The 20129-nt window shown below is 41.2% G+C and overlaps 1 protein-coding gene across 3 annotated transcripts in view; it reads right to left on the reverse strand.

The window, feature by feature from the left end:
- The window catches only part of OSBPL6 (oxysterol binding protein like 6), a 239591-nt gene extending 220053 nt beyond the window's left edge, over positions 1-19538 (reverse strand). For all 3 annotated transcript variants that reach the window (XM_049773389.1, XM_049773388.1, XM_049773386.1), the window contains exon 1: positions 19432-19538. The gene's annotated coding sequence lies outside the window, so the exon portion shown is untranslated. The remainder of the gene's footprint in view (positions 1-19431) is intronic.
- Positions 19539-20129: the final 591 nt, after the last annotated feature.

Consider the following 20129-nt stretch of genomic DNA (forward strand, 5'->3'; position numbering starts at 1 on the left):
AGGCCTGATGATCTTAACGATTCTCTGTTATCTGGGTAATTCCAGGAAGGTTTATGTAACTTGTTAAGTCTTGGGTTCAAGACACTAAGAAAATAAAAGACAGATACTTTTGGCATCTCTATGTCACAAAGTATTCTCAAAACAATCCCCTAAACATCCTTGCTTTGAAGGGCAGCCATTCCTTCTCTCTCCAGCTGTCCTTCTGATTTCCTGAAAATCAGCTGCCTGCCAACTGCCAACTTCCAGCACAGCCCACAGTCCTTTCTGTGGTCCTTCTCATGATCCTGAACCAAAGTAAAACCAGAAAGATGAAGTTAATCTGACTTTTCAATAAAATGCTAACATAAATGTGCAAAACCTATTTTAAGGAATATTTCACTAAAGATTGTCCAGAATTACCCAAGAAAATTATTTTCTTCTTAAAAAAAAAAAAGCCAAGGAATTAATCAAATAGCATACAGTCATCTAGTAACAACCTGGCTCCACAATACACAGTAATACATTCTGGCTAGAAACACTCCTTGATGCAATGTAATCATGTGAGTCACATATATAAACTAACGCTTGGGGCCAGATGTAAGAATTAATTTGTCAGGGACAACATTCTACCACCTCCTTCCAAAAGCGAGATTACTAATTTCCTGTTTTAAGTATAGTTATCATACCTGTGCCAACAGAGAAGCAAGTGGAGGGTTACAACATGATTTGTGGGGAGATTTTTAGCCTGAAGAAATACAATTTTGCTTGCCATTAGCTCATAAGTTATTGCTTTGCAGAAAATTTCAAATAGCCTGTCTTAAAGCACAAAGAAATAACTAGGAAGCTCTGGCACCTTAAGGAAATGCACTTTAACCTTTACTTACCTTATTGCTGGCTTTTAAAAAGGTAATCTCTTAGACCTTATCATTTCACTTTGTGCATCCTGCTCAAAAGAATAACAAGATGTTCTAAAAGCATTTTTGGAAAAATATTTCTTATATAGAGAAATAGAAATAGTTGTCAGTTAGCTGCTATGTTAAAAGGGCATCTGAGACTAGAACAGCACTGCTTTATTGAGATAAGTGTTTCCTTTAAAGTTTAGAGGGAAAACTCTAAAGTGTTTTTCTTTATTGCAACCAAAGATTAGAGTATAAATACAAACTCATCAAACCTGTAATTATCATCTCTTATAGCAAACAATGTACAGTATAATTTTATATGAATAAATGAACAAAAAATTATATAGTCAACAGTTACTGAATGCCCTCTCTGTACAAGGTTATGTGATGTGGGAGTTTAAAGGAAGAATAGGTAGAGCTCTCTCTTTCTAAGAAAGGACCTTTAACAGGAGAAATGTGGGATTTAATGAGTGAAAATAAAATTAGATCTCAGGAACTCAGAGACAGTACAGGCTCATGCCTCATGTGTAACTAACTACTTAAATTCCAGCACTACATGGTCCCCCCAGCATTATGAGGTGAAGCTTTCGAGGCTAATATATTCCCAACCAGTTGGTCCTAGGACAACGAAGTGGAAAGTCAGCACAGTATTTTTCCAGATCTTATCCTCCTTCACTTTCTGTCGTACTGTAATAGTCCTTTTTTTCTTTCTAGAAATTCTTTCCTTCCTTGTCTTAGGGACATGCATCTCAGTTTTCAGCTACTACTTTGCCTTCTTGACCTTAGATTGTGCCTATTCCCATGCCCTAAAAGTGCCATTATTTCTAGAATTGAGATAGTGTAAGGATTAAATGTGCCTTGCACAACACTGGCCTTAGTTCAGCTGTAGTACTGCAAATGGTTCCCCAAACATAGCTGGGAATGGTCCCTAAGCACAGAGACAAATGTGGCTCTGAGTCATGTATGGCAACTGTACTGTTGGCTACAGTTGCTGTACCCAACACAAATACCGTAGCCCTCCTTGGTGCTTCCTTCCCAGTCTACAGAGGTGCTCCCAGCCCAGAATCACATTGTTGGTAGGGCACTTACCAATCTACATTTATTTGACTAAACGATGTCTTATCTCCCCAATGATTGGGCACACACATAAGAGGAGAATCACAGCTTAATCATCTTTCTTTCTTTCTTAAAGGCCACCCAAATCACTTAAACACACTCATGGCTCAAAGTACCAAGTGAGAAAGTTTGAAAAATACTTCTATCAGATTATTAATATCAAAATAGCCTTATAAATATTGTTGGCAATTTTCTTCTCTCAAATTAGCTTTTGATGTGTAATGAGACAAAGAGACATTATAACTATTTAATTTTATGTAATAAGTCTATCAGTTAATACATATTAATATATCTACTCTTCAATTAAAATGCTAAAAATAAGTTATCACTTACATAGCACTTACTATCCACCCATTCTAAGAAATACATATGCATTAAATCACTCCATTTTCTCAATAACCCTACGTGATAGTTACTGTTTTCATATTTCCCATTTTATAAATAAATAAGCTAAGGCAAAGGTTAAATGACTTCTTCAAGGTTACAGGTAGATACTGCAAAGCCAGGGTTCAAACTCAGGTGACCTTGGACCCAGTCTGCTTTTCTCACCCCATGTCTTACCTAGTGAATGGCTATTCACTACAGAAATCAAACTTTCTATAAGCATTTCATAACTCACATGAGCTCTTACCAGAGTTTTAATACGTAATACTTTTTTTTTCTGTAACTTAAACCATAGTATATGTACTAATTATATCAAAGTTCTGGCTAAAGTGCATATACACAATGTACTAATGCATATTTCATGTCAATTCTGTATTGAATATTACAATATTTGAAGTTACTTTATTCAACTTCTAAAAGCCCTTTGATTTTTATTTTTTTAAATCAATGCTCAGCTGTCTGCCCTGGTCTTCTGGGAAGGTGAGTTCCAGTCCTGGGTGCTCTAAACTTGACTTATCTTCCCAGATCTCTCCAGAAAATTCCCTGCTTTTGAAGGTGGAAACCCAAGCAGCACTTGGGGATTCAAACAAGGCCCAAGAATTGACCTATTCAGATCCTGCTGTGCCAATGACTCCCAGGGCCACCGCATCAGGGACCACTTGCTGCTTGGGATCAATAGGGCCACAACTCAGTTATACTGGGGGCTGGGGACAAGCAAGAGATCGCCTAGTAATGCTCAAGGGACCATGCAATAGAGCATCAAGACGCTCTGTTCTAATTTAACCCATGCATTATTTTTAAGTGAAATACATGGGATCAGGTTGGTGGGTCAGCATAAAGCACATGCCCTGCAAGCATGAGACCTAGTTCACTTCCTAACAATAACAACAACAACAACAATAATAACAATAATAATAAAATGAAGCATATAAAACAGCCTGCTAAGTTTTTGAAAGGCTTATCATTAGGATATATTATAGTGTAGTATGGGGTTCATTTTTATTAGAAGCCACCGTTTTCTACAGAGTGGAAACCAATGAAGTTTTGAGGATGTAAATGAATAAGGAAGAAACTGGCCAAAACCAGGGGGCAGAACCTCTTCTTGGAAAGACAAAAGAGATGAAAGGCAGCCCTAGGAGAGCCTTAGAAGCACAGAGGACAAAAACAGCTACAGAGGTGGAATTTCTGGGCTGCCTTCATGAGTGATAGGATGAGGGATCAGGGAAAGGGATAGAATGAGACTGGTTGTGGGAGAGGTTGAGGAGGCAAGGGTGGGGAAAATAAATGGTGGCACCCTTAGTACAGCCAGAATTTGAGGCTGGAGTGAAAGTATAGTGGGTAGAGTGCTTGCCTTGCATGTGACTGACCCAAGTTTGATCTTCAGCATCCCATTTGGTCCCCGAGTAATTTGTGAGTGTAGCCAAGAGTCATTGCCAAGTGTGGCCCCAAAACTAAATAAATAAGCATTTAAAAAGTAAAAAACAACAGCCAGAATTTGGCTGGCCTTGTTTGTTTTTGTTTGTTTGGTTGGTTGGTTTTTGAGCCACACCCTCCCACACCCAAGTGAACTGGTACTGGTTTAATAGAAAAGTCAGTTTGGTTCAGTGTGCAGAGAGACCATGAGGCAAGAAGCCACTGACTCCATGATTTTCATGACTGTTTATTGGTTTATTAATTCTTTGCTGCTACCCTTTTTCAGACCCATTCTTCTGGGGTGGAAATATAGCATGGGGATTGATTTTACAACTCTGGCCTCAGAATTTTACTGGTCTTGGAGACTACTGCTGTCTTCACCCCAAACTGTTCAGACACTGGAATTTTTATTTGTCCTTTTTACATATAAACTAAGAGCCATACTGCTGGCCATTAGGTAAAGGAAAAACTACTGCATTACAAAGTGCAACGGGTTTCTGATTTTCAAGTCACTTCTGAATTGTACAGTGCCACAGGAGGCATTAACATTCACTAGCTACCTACCAGCAAGTCTGCCAAAATGCAGTTGTTTTGGGCTTCTGGCTGCTGGGATTCTGGATAAGTGGGAATTTAATGTGATAATAATTATATTTTCTTTCTATGATAGACTTAATCTCTTTTTCACATACCAATGTGAAGTAAAATGATTCTAATGACCACCACTCTGTCATCAACTTTCAGATGAGATTCAAAGGCCAAATAACCAGTCTGCTGCTGAACGCAGAGAGATGCTGAGAATATAGCATGCGTATCTAGAATACCTATTATAGCACTCTTCCTGTCAAATACAATGAATACTAAATACTAAATACATTATATAGTATTACATACTTCCCCAAAAAGAAGTATAATATGATCAAAAGTGGCACAAAAGTGCAAACTGTTTTCACTAAGGCTTTACTGGGAAAAAATACTTGAAAGTGTAGCAAGAAGCTGTTTAGCAAATAATGTAGTCATATGTATGGCTGCTTACTCTCTTAAAGAAATGGAATTTTCGAAGGTTAATATTAGATTAGACATGCTACTCAGATTCTATTAAGATTTGGGTAACAAAGGATTTGTCAGTTAAGGATCACATGCACTCTGAACTTCCAACAGCCTTGTAAAGCTCTAGAAAAAACTTTTCCAAGTATTTCTAAAGTTCCACAAAACCAATACCCCAGAGATCATCCCAGTGTCTCCTCTCCTGTAACATCAAGCTTCTCTGACCTTTCCCCCTGATCTTTGACCTTTCCCCTGATCTTCTTTGACCTTTCCCCATCTTCTCTGACCTTTTACCCATGTTCTCTGACCTTTCCATCCTGATCTCCCTTTGCTCTTCAAACCACCTAGTTCTGACATCTACGCTTCTCATGATGCATTGCTAAAAGACTGCCACCTAATCCTGCTAACAGATTCCAAATAAACTTGTTTTTAAAAGAGGATAGCTTTAAAACAAAACCATACATAATGGACCCCAAGTTGTAAAAAAAAAAATATTACTGTTATGACTACTTTATATTCTTGATCAGTACAGTGGTCCTCAAGACATGGAAAAATTATTCTAGTTTCAATCTATTCATGATCAAAAATTCAAAAGAATTGGGGCCACAGTGATAGTAAAATGAGTAAGACATTTTTGCCTTGCACGCAGCAGACCAGGGTTTGATCCCTGATTCCATATGGTCCCCCAAGCAAATAATGTCAGATGTAATTTTTGAGAGCAGAATAGGAGTAACCCGAGTGCCACTGGGTATCCCCACCCCACCCCACCCCCGCAAAAATAAAGTTTAAAAGAACTAAAGAAAGAAAAAAAAAAAGCTAAAGAGATAGCCTTTTCATTTCCACCACAATCATACAGCTTTCTGTTTTAAAGACAAGCTTAGTTGAGGGCTGAAGCAATAGCACAGTGGGTTAGACATTTGATTTTCCAGGTTTGATCCCTGGCATCCCATGAAGTCCCTGAGCACCACCAGAATTAATTCCTGAGTGCAGAGTCAGGAGTAACCTCCAAGCACTGCTGGTGTGCTTCTTCCCAAAAAATAACCCAACAATTTGAAAAATAACTACCAAACTACCAAAGACAATTTTCTGATTACCAATGTCTTGTGTTATTTTCCAGAAAGTCTTTACAGTAGAAGTATAAACACATATACTCTAACTCAAATATAGCACCAATGGCCCTATACTACTACTACTACTCAGCACCTTGGTTTGATTCTTAGCATCATAAAGACCATCCATGTTAGCAAATACAGAATGATCCTATTCATTTTGTTTCCGTTCCTAAATTATATACCTAATCCCATTTTGTTAGACATTTAACTTTCTAAATCTTTTGCACTACAAAGTTGCCACAATATCTTTGTGAAAAATCAATTTGCAATGAGAATATCTGCAAAAATAAATTGCCAGGGGGTATCTCAGGATATCTAAATAAATTAGGGATATCTAAGAAATTAGGATGGTCAAGTTTTAGGGGTTTTTGTTTGGGGGCCACATCCAGTACTGCTAAGGGCTTACTCTTGACACTGCACTCAGAAATCACTCCTAATGGGCTTGGACCATCTGAGATGCCAGAGATAGAACCTGGGTCAGCTATGTACAAGTTAAGCACCCTACCTGCTGTATTATCAGAAGGCGAATTTTTAATTTGGGCAATGTTGTCAAAGTGTTATCTACATTATATTGCCTTTAACCACAATTATAATAACTTTTAAATTAAAATATAATTCCTTTAACCACAATGTACCATATTTCACTGCATAATCATCAGACTTTATGCCCAATTTTTTCTTTTTTCTTTTTTTGCTAAAAGATGGAGTGTAGGGGACAGAAAGATAACACAGCAAATATAACACTTGCTTTTCATGTGGTCAACCTGAGTTTGATCCCTAGTATCCTATATGGTCCAGGAGTGATTCCTGACTACAGAGCTGGGAGTAACCCCTGAGCATTGCTGGGTTGTCCCCCCACCAAAAAACAAACAAATGGAGTATAACCATTATATGACTTTTTTTTAAAGTGTCAGTGTTAATGGAAAACAGAATGTAGCAATTATATGCTGAAATACAATGAGTCTCAGTTTCCCCAAAGCTTTACTGTAAGTAAATAACATGCACTAAGGTTTTTGGTAATAGTTTAAAAGTACATTTCTCTTACCATGAGTTGACTATTATTTGATATTTATAAGTACTAATTCTAACTCCATTTCTGTGAACTATCTACCCATCCCCTTTGCCTTTTTTTATTAGGTTAACAAATTTTTATTAATACACATTAGTACTTTGAATATTAAGTACTTCCTCCTGTTTATATGTCACAAATAGTTGGTTACTAATGTGCTGATGTTCATCTCCAACCTGTCCCACTGATGATCTTTTCTTAAATGGAGCTTAATTTATCTGTCTTTTACCTTATACTTTCTGTATTCTTCAAGAGCAGAGATAGATATCTCCCATAATAAGTGATCTTCGTGAGTATTCAGATTCATACTTTCATTTCCTCTGTTTTGGCACTTTTTGAAATGAGACTTGGGAATAAAGACAAGCAGGAGGAGGTGGGGAGAGATAGCACAGAGGGTAGGAAAGTTTGCCTTGCCCATGGCTCACCCAAGTTTTATCCCTGGCACCCACAATGAGTGATCCCTGAATATAGCAATTGTGTTCCACCAAGCCCCTCACCCAAAAATAAAGTGGTAGAATGTCATAGATCATAAGCTTTTTCATACATAAGGCCCTGTGGATTCTCTCTCTCGCTTGCTTTCTCTCTCTCCTCTCTCTCTCTCTCTCTCTCTCTCTCTCTCTCTCTCTCTCTCTCTCTCTCTCTCTCTCTCTCTCTCTCTCTCTCTCTTCTTCCCCCCCCCCTCTCCCTCAAACGTCCCACCACCCCACACACACACACAGAACAACCATTCCCATCCTTCCCTGACCTTCCTATCCCTTTAGCCTGGATCTTTGTAGATTTTTTTTTCTCTTCTCTTTTGTTCAAGGAGTCTCACATGACCCTACATTTGTGTGGCCGACCTCAGAGAGTACATGCTCTAATTCTGGCTTCAATTTTAAGTTTATTGAAATCAAAAGGAATTTCATTAATGTCTTTTCAAAATAAATATGCCATTCAAATTGTGATAATTTTTCTATTTTAAGAAAATTATACAACAAAAACTGTTCAGATTGTTGCCTGCTGGGGTGAGAAAATGCAGAAAGATTGTCTAGCTATGACAAATAAACAATGCAAAAGTTATCACAATTTACAATAAAATCAGATTTCTGACTTTATCTTATGAAATTATGTGCAACAGAAACTTTCAAATTTTATTGCTCTTTTAGGTACTGTATTCTTCAATATTTAGACCTTGGTTAACAGTTTTCTTCCTCAGCCAACACTTGTGTGATATATTAAAATTATCAAGGGGACATTTTTACATTTATGAAAAAAAATTAGGTGTTAGTTTAGGAAACACATGATAAAGCTACTGCTGAAAATTGAGGCCAGGTTTATTTTAGATTTGACTTTTGAAAAAAAATCTAAAAATACACTGCATTTGCTCTTCCTTCTACTTCACTCTCCTTTTGATAGGGCAGGTCTGTCTTAAAAGCTACAACAAGCATCAGGAGATGCTCAAAAAGCTGCATTGATGCTTCACTTGTGGTGCCCTGGCTTTGAGCCTCTACAGCACAGTCCCCTGAGCATTCAGGTTCAGGATGCGCAACCACGGGGACAATGGTGGAGAAAAGTGGACATTCTGAGAGAGGAAAGGGTGCTAAATTATGTTTTGCATGTGACCCTATCATTAGCAGTATTATTAACCACAATGCCTAAATTTTTTTTAAGTTCATGTCTATACCATTCATATTTGGTTCCATTCACACTTCAATGTATTCTTGGATTATATAGAAAGAGAATGAAGGAGGAAAAGGGGATTGATCATTTCAATTTCTCTTTTGATCATTTCCCCATATCTTTTCATGCTCATTTGAGTTAAAAGATATACTATTGGTAAGAAAATAGCAAAAACCCCAAACATTTTAAGTAGTAATATTTATAATAATATCTCTTGCCTTAACCCCTTGAAAACACACCTCTTTACCCTAAAATAAAAATGAATGATGGGCTGGAACAATAGTACAGCAGGTAGGGTATTTACCTTGCATGTAGCCAAAGTCGAGTTCAATTCCATATGATTCCCTGAGCACCACCAGGAGCAACTCCTGAGTGCAGAGCAAGTGTAACCCCTGAGCATTGCCAGATGTAGCTCCAAAACAAACAAAAGATCTAAGAACACTTGAAAATATATATCATGGAAATACAAATAAAAACAACATATAGAGTGATAGTGCAGTTGTAGGACACTTGCCTTGCACATGGCTGATACAGAAGGGACCACAGTTCCATCTCCGGTGTCCCATATGGTCCCCCAAGCCAGGAGCAATTTCTGAGCACATAGCCAGGAGTAACCCCTGAGCATCATTAGGTGTGGCCCCAAAACAAAACAATATATATAATTTAAAATATATAATCTTACACTACTGAGTGCCATGTATCATAAAATCTGGATTATTTTTTCCTTTAGAAAAAATGTGTTGGTGGAGTTATGGTGCGAAAGAACCCTCGTTCACTATTGGTGGGAATATTGTCTAGGTACAGAATTCCCATATAACTCAGTGATAGCACTTCTTGGCATTTATCCCAGAAAAAAAATTCAAATTAAATTAATCCCAAAGGATACATAAACACCCATCTTCATCACAGTGCTCATTATGAGAGCAAAGATATAATAACAGCCCAAATGCTCAACTATGGATGAGTAAATCAAGAAATTGTATATTTACATCATGGAATACTACACAGCACAAAGAAAGGACAAAATCAGCAATTTGCTATAACATGGATGAAATTGGAGGACAGTATGCTGATAATGTCAGCAGGAATGAGAGAGATACATAATTATCTCTCACATATGTGGGACTTAGATACACAGAAAAGTAGCAGCAGAAGTCCAAAGGCAACGTAAGAGAAAAACTGATCCACATAACTGAGTTTAGGGTGAAAGCTTGAAAGGGATAAGTGCTAGGAATTTAGTGGTGGGAAGCAGGTACAATGGTTATGGGCAGGATTCTGGAATTATGTATAGGTAAAATCATCATCATTAACAATATCATAAGGGGCTGGAGTGATAGCACAGTGGTAGGTCATTTGCTTAGCATGCAGACGACCCGAGTTCAATCTCCTGCATCCCATGTGGTCCCTGGAGCCTGCCAGGAGCAATTTCTGAGTGCAGATCCAGAAGTAACCCCTGAGCACTCTCAGGTATGTTCCAAAATAAAACAAAACAAAACAAATATATACATATGTAGTAAATCACAGAAGTTTAATCAATTAAAAAATTTCTTTTTTTGGGTGGGGCACATCTGCCAGTGCTCAGGATACTCCAAGCTCTGAACTCAGGAACTACTCCTGGCAGTGTTTGGAAAACCATATAGGATGCCAGGAATCAAACCCTGTTGGTCCCGTGCAATATAAATGTTCTATCTACTGTACTATGCCTAATTATGGAAAGAGAGAAGGAAGGAAGGAAGGAAGGAAGGAAGGAAGGAAGGAAGGAAGGAAGGAAGGAAGGAAGGAAGGAAGGAAGGAAGGAAGGAAGGAAGGAAGGAAAGAAGGGAGGGAGGGAGGGAAGGAGGGAGGGAAGGAGGGAGGAAGGAAGGAAGGAGGGAGGGAGGGAGGGAAGGAAGGGAGGAAGGAGGGAGGGAGGGAAGAAGGGAGGGAGGGAGGAAGGAGGGAGGGAGGGAAGAAGGGAGGAAGGGAGGGGAGGAAGAAAGGAAGGATAGAGACATGGAGAGAGAAAGAAAGAAAAGGAAAGAGAGAAGGAAGGAAGGAAGGAAGGAAGGAAGGAAGGAAGGAAGGAAGGAAGGAAGGAAGGAAGGAAGGAAGGAAGGAAGGAAGGATAGAGACATGGAGAGAGAAAGAAAGAAAAGGAAAGAGAGAAGGAAGGGAGGGAGGGAGGAAGGAAGAAAGGAAGGAAGGAAGGAATGATAGAGACATGGAGAGAGAAAGAAAGAAAAGGAAAGAGAGAAGGAAGGGAGGGAGGGAGGGAGGGAGGGAGGAAGGAAGGAAGGAAGGAAGGAAGGAAGGAAGGAAGGAAGGAAGGAAGGAAGGAAGGAAGGAAGGAAGGAAGGAAGGAAGGATAGAAAGAGACATGGAGAGAGAAAGAAAGGCAAGGAAAGGAAGTCCTGTCTAGGGAGATAGCTCTAATGGCAGTCCTCCTTTCTAGCTCTGCCTTTTGTTCAGTGTGCCTGGCCCTAACAAATCAAATACCCTCACTGGAGAATGTGGCAACTTTCTGGTAGAGGCCTTTTCTAGTGGAGCCTGGAGCTAAAGGTCAGGTGTCCAGCTTTCCAGACCCAGGACTGAGAATCACTTACCCTCTGGGGTCATTGGGGCCATATCCTGTAAAACTAACTCAACTTTTCTGTTATCATAATTCTTGTAAGTTACAGATATTTAACATTTACATTATGATTTATTTTAATATGATTTATTTTAATTTATTTTAATATTAAGAACTACACATATATAATGGGGTCAGCAGTTAGGGCATTTGCCTTGCATGCAGCCAACCCAGGTTCAATCTCCAGCATCCCATATGGTTCCCTGAGCCTCCCAGGAGCAATTTCTAAGAACAGAGCTAGGAGTAACCCCTGAGTGCCAACAGATGTGGCCTAAAAAACCCCAACAATAACAACAATAATAATAAAAAAAACACTACACAGATATACTGCACACAGACACACAAGAGAATGGATTCATATAATCCACTAGAAACCTCATTTTATGACTATGACTCAGCACACAATTCCACGTAATACTCAAGTGTGATGTTTTAATGAACATTCATCTTCATCTATTTTCTCTTCTTCCCCTTAAAAGTCAATACCAAATCATAATCCATTCCTAATCAGATAAACAAACCCATCCATTTATCTCTTCTTTGACCTCTATCTGTCTCCTATTTGCTACTATTAAAGCATTTTCATGACAAAAGGATTTAGGAGAGTGTGTCCTGCTTTTAGAACATCAATAAAATAGAACTAAATTTAAAATAACTGTTCTTTGCAAAAGCTGCAATGTTTTTTCCCATAGTACTCTCAACCCAAGAAGGTCTAAACGTAAATCTAAGAAAACTTTAGAGAACAAAAGAACAAAAAAAAAAAAAAAAAAAAAACAACAAATCCTTCATACAGAATCTAAAATCAAATCCAGATCCACTCAACACACATATTCAATAGTGGTTTGGCAAGTTCTGTTTTGGATGGATCCTTAATGACAAGCAATTTTATGGATCATACCTTATGATGAAGTCTGCACTAACTAGGTATGCAATCAACACTGAATGAAGAAAAGCACTAGAACCAGAGTTAGCTCAATAGACTAGAGTGCATGCTTTGTATGCAGAAGGCCTAGGTTTGATGCCTGGCAACATATAATTCACTGAGTGCTGCCAGAAGTAACCTCAGAGCACTGATCTAGAAACCACCTAAGCCCCCTTTCTCAAAGAAAAAGAGAGTGTCCAAGTCACCTGAGGCTCATATGTACTACTGATCATCTTCTCTGGAGCAGCAATCCCCTAGGATTTTGTTACTGAATGGATAGATACAGAACTGCCTCTCAGTGCATGAAAACTCAGAACCAGGTTAAGGACAGACTAATGATTTCAGTAACAGAGATGATGTACATCATGTCAATAATCCCAAAAACCAATTTGGGCTCACTGCAGGCAAAGCTTCTAAGTCCCATCTGGATTTCAAATCATGAAATACATAGCTATTCAGGGAATGTAAGGAACGGGCAACTGACATGACATATAGATGAATAGCCTTGAATACTAGTATTTTTCTCTTATGAGTTTTTTTGATAATTTTGGATAACTTTATTGGAAAGTAATAAGTTGTTTTGTTTTGTTTTGTTTTGTTTTGTCCTTGGGAGTTCTGCTTCTTCTTTTTTCTTTTTGTATTAAAAGTGCTGCCATGGGGCTGGCGAGGTGGCGCTAGAGGTAAGGTGTCTGCCTAGTAAGCGCTAGCCAAGGAAAGATCATGACTGCGGTTCGATCCCGCGTCCCATATGGTCCCCCCAAGCCAGGGGCAATTTCTTTCTTTTTTTTTGTTTTGTTTTTGTTTTTTTTTGGGGGGGGGCCACTCCCGGCAGTGCTCAGGGGTCACTCCTGGCTGTCTGCTCAGAAATAGCTCCTGGCAGGCATGGGGGACCATATGGGACACCGGGATTCGAACCAACCACCTTTGGTCCTGGATTGGCTGCTTGCAAGGCAAAGGCCGCTATGCTATCTCTCCGGGCTCAGCCAGGGGAAATTTCTGAGCACTTAGCCAGGAGTAACCCCTGAGCATCAAACGGGTGTGCCCCCCTCCAAAAAAAAAAAGTGCTACCATATTAATTTGGAATTGCTATGCTGGGAACTACAACCAAGATGTTTGCCAAATCACTTTGCCAGGGAAAAGGCATGAGGACTAGAATCTCTTGCAGAAAAGTATAGAGCCACCAATTAATTTTTTCCTGGCCACACCCAGCAATGCTCAGAAGTTATTCTTGGCTCTGTGTTCAGAAACTACTCCTAGTGAGCTCAGAGGACCATATAGGATGCCAGGAATCAAAGTTGGGTTAGCCGTGTGCAAGAGAAACACCCTGATCACTGTACTCTCCCTAGCTTCCACCAATTAACAATTAGATAAACTGATACAAATCAGTATAAATGGGCCAGTGAGATAGTAGAGGGTGAGGGTACTTGTCTTGCATGCAGCAAAATCCTGGCTGAATAGCATTTTGAATCCTGAGCACCGTATGTGGATCCCAGAGCACCACAAGGAGTGATTGCCAAGATAGGAGTAAGCTTTGAACACTGCTGGATATGGCCAAATAATCAGTAAATAATTTTTAATCATTAAGAGGCCAGAGTGATAGTACAGCAGGTAGAGCACTTGCATGTGGCTGATCTGAATCCAATCCCCAGCATCCCATATGGTCCCCCAAGCCCACCAGCAGTGATTCATGAGAAAAGAACCAGGAAGTATCCACTGAGCACTATGAGTGTAACCCAGAAAGACCAAAAAAAAAAAAAAAAAGTTGAAGAAGAGTTATTAAGAAATATATATAAGGGGCCAGAAAGAGCACAGCAGTAGGGCATTTGCTTTGCATGCAGCCGACCTGGGAGGGACCCAGTTTGATTCCCAGCATCTCATATGGTCCCCCAGCCTGCCAGGGATGATTTCTGAGTGCAGAGCCAGGAGTAATCCCTGAGCGCCCCTGGGTGCAGCCCAAAAACCAATCAATCAATCAATAAATAAATAAAATTTAAAATTATGTAAAATCTGTAAAGGAATTCTAAGACTTGAGATAATGCTGAAAACCTATCACAATGTCTACAACTACAATTACTAGTTAAAATAATATTAAACTGAAATAGCAACATGATCATTCCAGAATACTTTTAGAAGTAAAAGCAAAAACAACAATAACAAATCTTTATCATGGTACCCAATAGTCACAACTCTATTATAAAGATCACAACTTGGAGTGGAGGAATTATCTCAAAAGGGTTGGGGTGCATGTTCTGTATGTGGAAGCCCCAGGTCCATCTCTGACACTGCTGGGTCTGACCCTTTATCTTATTTAAGGGGTTTGTCAGAAAAAAACCAAACTTGTGCCATTGCTTGGTAACATTAGTTGGGCAGCAGAGGAAAAGTAAACATGGCTGAACCCTCAATGCTTTCTTGTTCCTATGCCCATAAGAAATGACACTTAGTACCTTCCTTTCAGATTACAGTAACTGAAAAGACTGAAAAGTGATTCTTTTTTCTGAAATCACAAAGAACTAATAACTGACAAGTTAGTTGGGTCCCACCCTCTTCACTGTGGCCCTAGACAACTCTTCATGCCCTGAACCAGACCTCATGATAAAAGCTGAAAAAGTTTCACACCTTTCCCCTGAAAATTCTTGCCCTCATTCAAGTTAGGAACATATAAGATAAAGAAATTTTGTGTCATCTATTCTTCCACAGATACCCCCCCTCTCAACTGACTATATCTTGAGGGGCTCACATTCTTCATATAGTAGCTTGAATATTTACCACCCCCTTAGCATATCTAAATCCACTAAAAGCACCCAAGGTATCTCATTCTTTAGAGTTCGAGTCAAGTATCTTTTCACTTTTTCCTCCTCTTCTCAAGGATTCAAAAATGTGGATTCTTCCCCCAGTGACATTAAAAAATTCCTTTCTTTCCCTTCTGGATTTCTACCAGAAAGTTCACCTCAGTCGGCAGCTTCCCATCCAGTGAGCTACCTATACTTGGCTTTCAAGCCCTCACCACCAGGTGACTCTCAGCAACCTGGACTGACATCTGAGGAAGCCTTGGAAAGGTTCAATGAGGTGGAACAAGCAGTACACACTAGCCCAGGATGGACTGAGGTTCGATCCCCCGGTGTCCCATATGGTCCCCAAGCCAGGAGTGATTTCTGAGCCCACAGCCAGGAGTAACTCCTGAGTGTCACTGGGTGTGGCCCAAAAACAAACAAACAAAAAAAACAAAACAAATAAAAAATCTGCCCTGGCTTTCTTACTTCATACTTGTCCCAAGATCTCCACTATCCATGATGGTCCTTTCTCCTCTCATGGCAAGGCCTCTTCCCGCCCATCCTTCCCAGCAAATGTTTACCATGAACTCTTGACCACACAAGACTGTTCACAAATACTGCTTACTCATTCTTCACTTAGCACCTTGGGGTCTCTTGTTCTGCCTTGGACAGAACAAGGACAAGGTCCTTGAACAGAATAAGGACCTTGCATTGTCCTTAATTTCCCTTTTCTTAGAATTGAAAAATCATCACAAATCTATGAATGACTCCCTTCTGTTTGTTTTTAATAGAAAATCACAACTGCCATCTTAAGTTCTATGTCCATTGAGTTGGGAATATAGCTCAGTAGTAGAGGCCCTAAATTCAATCTCACACACACACACACACACACACACACACACACACAGTTTTGTACATTTTCTTTTTAAAAATGTACCTCAACACACATATATTCATGTATACATAAAAATTACAATTAGTTGATTATGCTTGCTAGTTTGTGTAAATTGCTGCAATTCTGAAAAAAATAATTTAGCAGTGTCTTGTAAGCTAACTTTATATACCTCATAAATCAACAATCCATATCTTAAAATTTTTCTCAAGTGAAACACTAACACATGCACCCTGAAGAAAATGATCAGAGCAGCACTCTGTAATTATTTTTGTACATAAAAAAGGGTCACTAGCAGAGGAAAATGGGAGATCAGATTGTGTTATAGATACATGATTAGAGAATGTTATGCAGGCCAGAGAGACAATTCAAAGGGTAGGACCACATGTTTTGCATGCAGAAGGTTTGGTTCTATCACCAAGCAACATGATTACCAATTACCACTAGGAATCAACACTTCCTAGCCCAAAGGTGTATGGCACAAAATAGAGACAGAGAGGAAAAAAAAGAGGGAGAGGAATGAGAGTCAAAGGAGAAGGGAGTAGGGAAGAATACTGTACAGCTGTAAAAGATAATGAACTATCTGGCTAGAGTGATAGTTCAGGGGATAAGACACTTGCTTTATGTGTCATCAAGCTGGGTTCACTTTCAGGCACCCTATATAGTTGTTCAAACCCTGCTAGGAAAGATCCATGAGCACAGAGCCATAGGTAAGCCCTGAGCACCATCAGGTGAAAATTGGGGCCAGAGAGATAGCATGGAGGTAAGGCGTTTGCCTTGCATGTAGAAGGTCGGTGGTTCAAATCCTGGCATCCCATATGGTCCCTTGAGCCTGTCAGGGGCGATTTCTGAGCATAGAAACAGGAGTAAGCCCTGAGCGCTGCCGGGTGTGACCCAAAATCCAAAAAAATAAAATAAAATAAAATAAGTAAAAACATTACTGAAGTTTAATTACCTACAATATGGATCAATTTTAAAGGCATAATGTCTGAGTGGGGGGAAGAGGATGAGAATCAAAACTAAATAGCATAAAACACTTTTCTCAAGATCAGAAAAAAATGTGTGTTCTTATCTAATCTTAGCAATTAAAAAAAAAATAAAAGTCTATGCCTCATCCTCCCAAACTAGACTGCCAGCTCTAAAGGATAGGACATCTTTCTTATTTTTATATGTATTTTTTATACTGCTTAAACCAGAGTCTCAAATAAGTAGATATCTGCTAAATGCTAAATAGTATGATATTTTAATAAAATTTTAATTTTCTTCCCAGCCCAACTGTTTCACGAATAACCTCCTATAAAACATGAACCTACTTATAGATTTCCTCAATTCAGTTTCTGCAGTGACAACAGAGTTCCATCTACAACTACAGCATTTTGGAAGGATTATAATTTTCTCCTTGGATTGAAGATAACATAGGTTAAAGCAATTTTACTTTATGTTTTAAATTTTACTTTATGCAGAGATATGTCATGCTGATACTGGCAGGGTTTCATGAAAAACCATTCCAACACTACACCCTTCAAAGTGTGAGCTTTCATCCATCATATCCCAGTGAATGATAGTGTCCACCCTATCCTCCCTGACTCCCCTGCAGTGATATGCTTCTACTAAAAACCATTTCTCTATTTCTGTTGCCTTTGAATATTTGCTCTTTATTATGTTGCTTTATATACCAGGTATGCAATTTAGAAACAAGAAGACTAACAACAGTATATGATCCTATAAGCATCCAACAGACTAGGATACTATAATCAAGAGACATCCTACCAGCCCTCATCATCTGAAACTGAAGTATCCCAAAGAAATACATCACTGAATTATGATTATAATATAATTTAGAATAACTAACACATGGAATAAAGCAGGATGTTTGGGCTTCCTAAAAGCCTAATATTTTAATTTCAACATATTCTGTTCCCATGGTGAGATAAAAATGTTTTAAGGTGAAACCCATGAAATCCAGCGATAATAAGTGGGATAATACTGCACCAATCTGGGCTTCCGCTTCCTCACGGAGGTTGTAGGAGAGTCCCTGTAGGTGATTAAAGCAGAGTTACACTGCAGCTTCCCTTCGACCTTGGGAACTCCAACTCCCTCTTACTCTGAGGTCTTGTGTTTCATTTATTATTAGTCTTTGTATCTGCAATGCTGTAGCATTCGATTGGCATATCAACAATGTGAGCTTTGCAGTACCTGAAACTGTCTCTGTCTGGTCTGATCTGGTCTGGTCTGTATGTCTGTCATCTGTCTGTCTGTCTGTCTGTCTGTCTGTCTGTCTGTCTGTCTGTCTCTCTCTCTCTCTCTCTCTCTCTCACAGTACTAAAAAATAAAAGTGGGGGGATTAAAAGATACAGTCAAGAGGTAAAACAAAGTTAACCATATTAATGGTGGGATATTTTACATTCTTACCTTTGGAAAAAGATATTTTTCAGCTCTGTAATATATAGCTATTCATTAATATGTATTTTTTTCATTTAAAAAATAAGATTAGAAAAAATGTTGTGTGGGGGGTTGGCAGTGTTGGTCACAACTGATTACAACATACTATCCCCTCAAACTAGACCAGTGATGGAAAAAATGGGGATTTTTAGAGAGAAAAAAGCCTACAAGGACTTTATGTGCCAGAAATAATCTAGCAAACCCGTGGGCTCACTTAGTTTCGGTCATTTGCTCCTGTCCATTATGTAATGCTGTCTTCCAGCTTTCATTCTCTGGGTTTGAAGAGACCATTCAGCTAGGTCACCAAATTGTCATCAAATCAGCATTTGCCCATAACTTTTCCACAACAGCTTCCAAGGTGTCACGTAGATGTGCCTAGGCACAGCAGAGGCTTAAAAAAAAATTTTTTTTTTAATCTGCTGGTGTCATGACTTCTTCCCGGCTGGCTCCCAGGTCGTCCATCCCTCCCTCCCTCCCTCCTCCCGCGCAGCCTCCCGGGAGACAGGGTCTTGCGGGTAGCTCGGGCTCGCTGCGGGAGGGGGGGGGGGGGAGCGCGTCCTGACTGCAATGCCATGCCAACCTCGTCCCGACCTGAACCGGGCACCGGCAGCTGCGGGCCCGGCCCGGGATGTGCAAAGCGGGAGCTGCAAGGTGCCAACGGCGGGTGGGCAGTCCGCAGTGCACGCGCACAGCAGCCCCCCGGGCACAAGTCTCCCCGCGCGCCCCGCTCGGGCTCCCGGGTTCCCTGGCAGGGGCGGCGTAGGCGGCGCGGGCGCAGGCTCGCAGCTTCGCTACAATTACATCAGTGCTTTTCCCTGCGCCCGCTGCCAGCCGCACAGCCCGGGGGCGCGGGGCAGCCGCGCGGTGCCAACGCCGGGATTCCCCGAGCCCAGTCGCGGGGTGGCCAGAGGACGGCCGGGTGCCACCCAGGAGCCCCTTCCCACCTGGGCCGCGGGGTCCGTCCCCGCTGCCCCCCGCCGCCCGCACCCTCCCGGCCCGGGGTCCCCCAGCCCCGGGGGGCTCACCGCCCAGCCTGCGCGCACCGCACGTCCCTCGGGGTCCTCGGCCCTCCGGACCCACACAATGCACCCCCGAGCCGCCTCTGCGGCGAGGACACCTACCTCGGAGGCTGGCTGGGCACGCGGGTGCTGCTGCAGCTGCGGCGGCGGGAGGCGGGAGGCGGCCGGGGCGGAGCGCGGGGCTGGCGGCGGAGCTGCCACGGTGTCCGGCCCCGACCGCGGTGGCCGCGCTGCGCCTCCCTTCAAGCCCGGCGCGCCGCAGCTCCACCTCTCCGCAGGCGGGGCGCGCAGGCGGGGCGGTGCTCCCGGTCCTGCCCGGCCCCCACCTCCTACTGCCTGCTCCTCCTCAAGTGCTCCGATGGGGGTCCCCTTAGTTTAGAACACCCCCCCCATCACCTCCTCCGGGGTCCCGAGTTCACCGCCGTGCAGATTCTGACCCCGGTGTCCCTGGGTGTCCCCGAGGTGGGCCGGCCCGAGCTCGCCCGGAGCGCACCAGCTCCTCCGGTGTTCGTTCCAGTTCTGGTGCTCAGAAATTAGGATTAGGTTCAAAGAAGGATGACATGACAGCGCGAAGGTCTTCCCGGAGGCGCTCCCAAACTCCTGTTTGTGGCCATGTGTGTCTGTGTCTACGTGTGTCTGGGTGCCGCTTCTCCAAGGAGCAAAAACTTAGAAAACCCGTGGCTTCAGTGAAAGGACGTGTGTTTATTATAAACCTCACTGCAAGGGGCCAGAAAGGAGAGATGTTAAAGGACTTGCCTTGCATGCAACCCACCCTGGTTGGATTCCCGGCACCCCATAGG

This window comes from Suncus etruscus, chromosome 5, assembly GCF_024139225.1.
Source record: "Suncus etruscus isolate mSunEtr1 chromosome 5, mSunEtr1.pri.cur, whole genome shotgun sequence".
In the NCBI taxonomy this organism is placed as follows: domain Eukaryota; kingdom Metazoa; phylum Chordata; class Mammalia; order Eulipotyphla; family Soricidae; genus Suncus; species Suncus etruscus.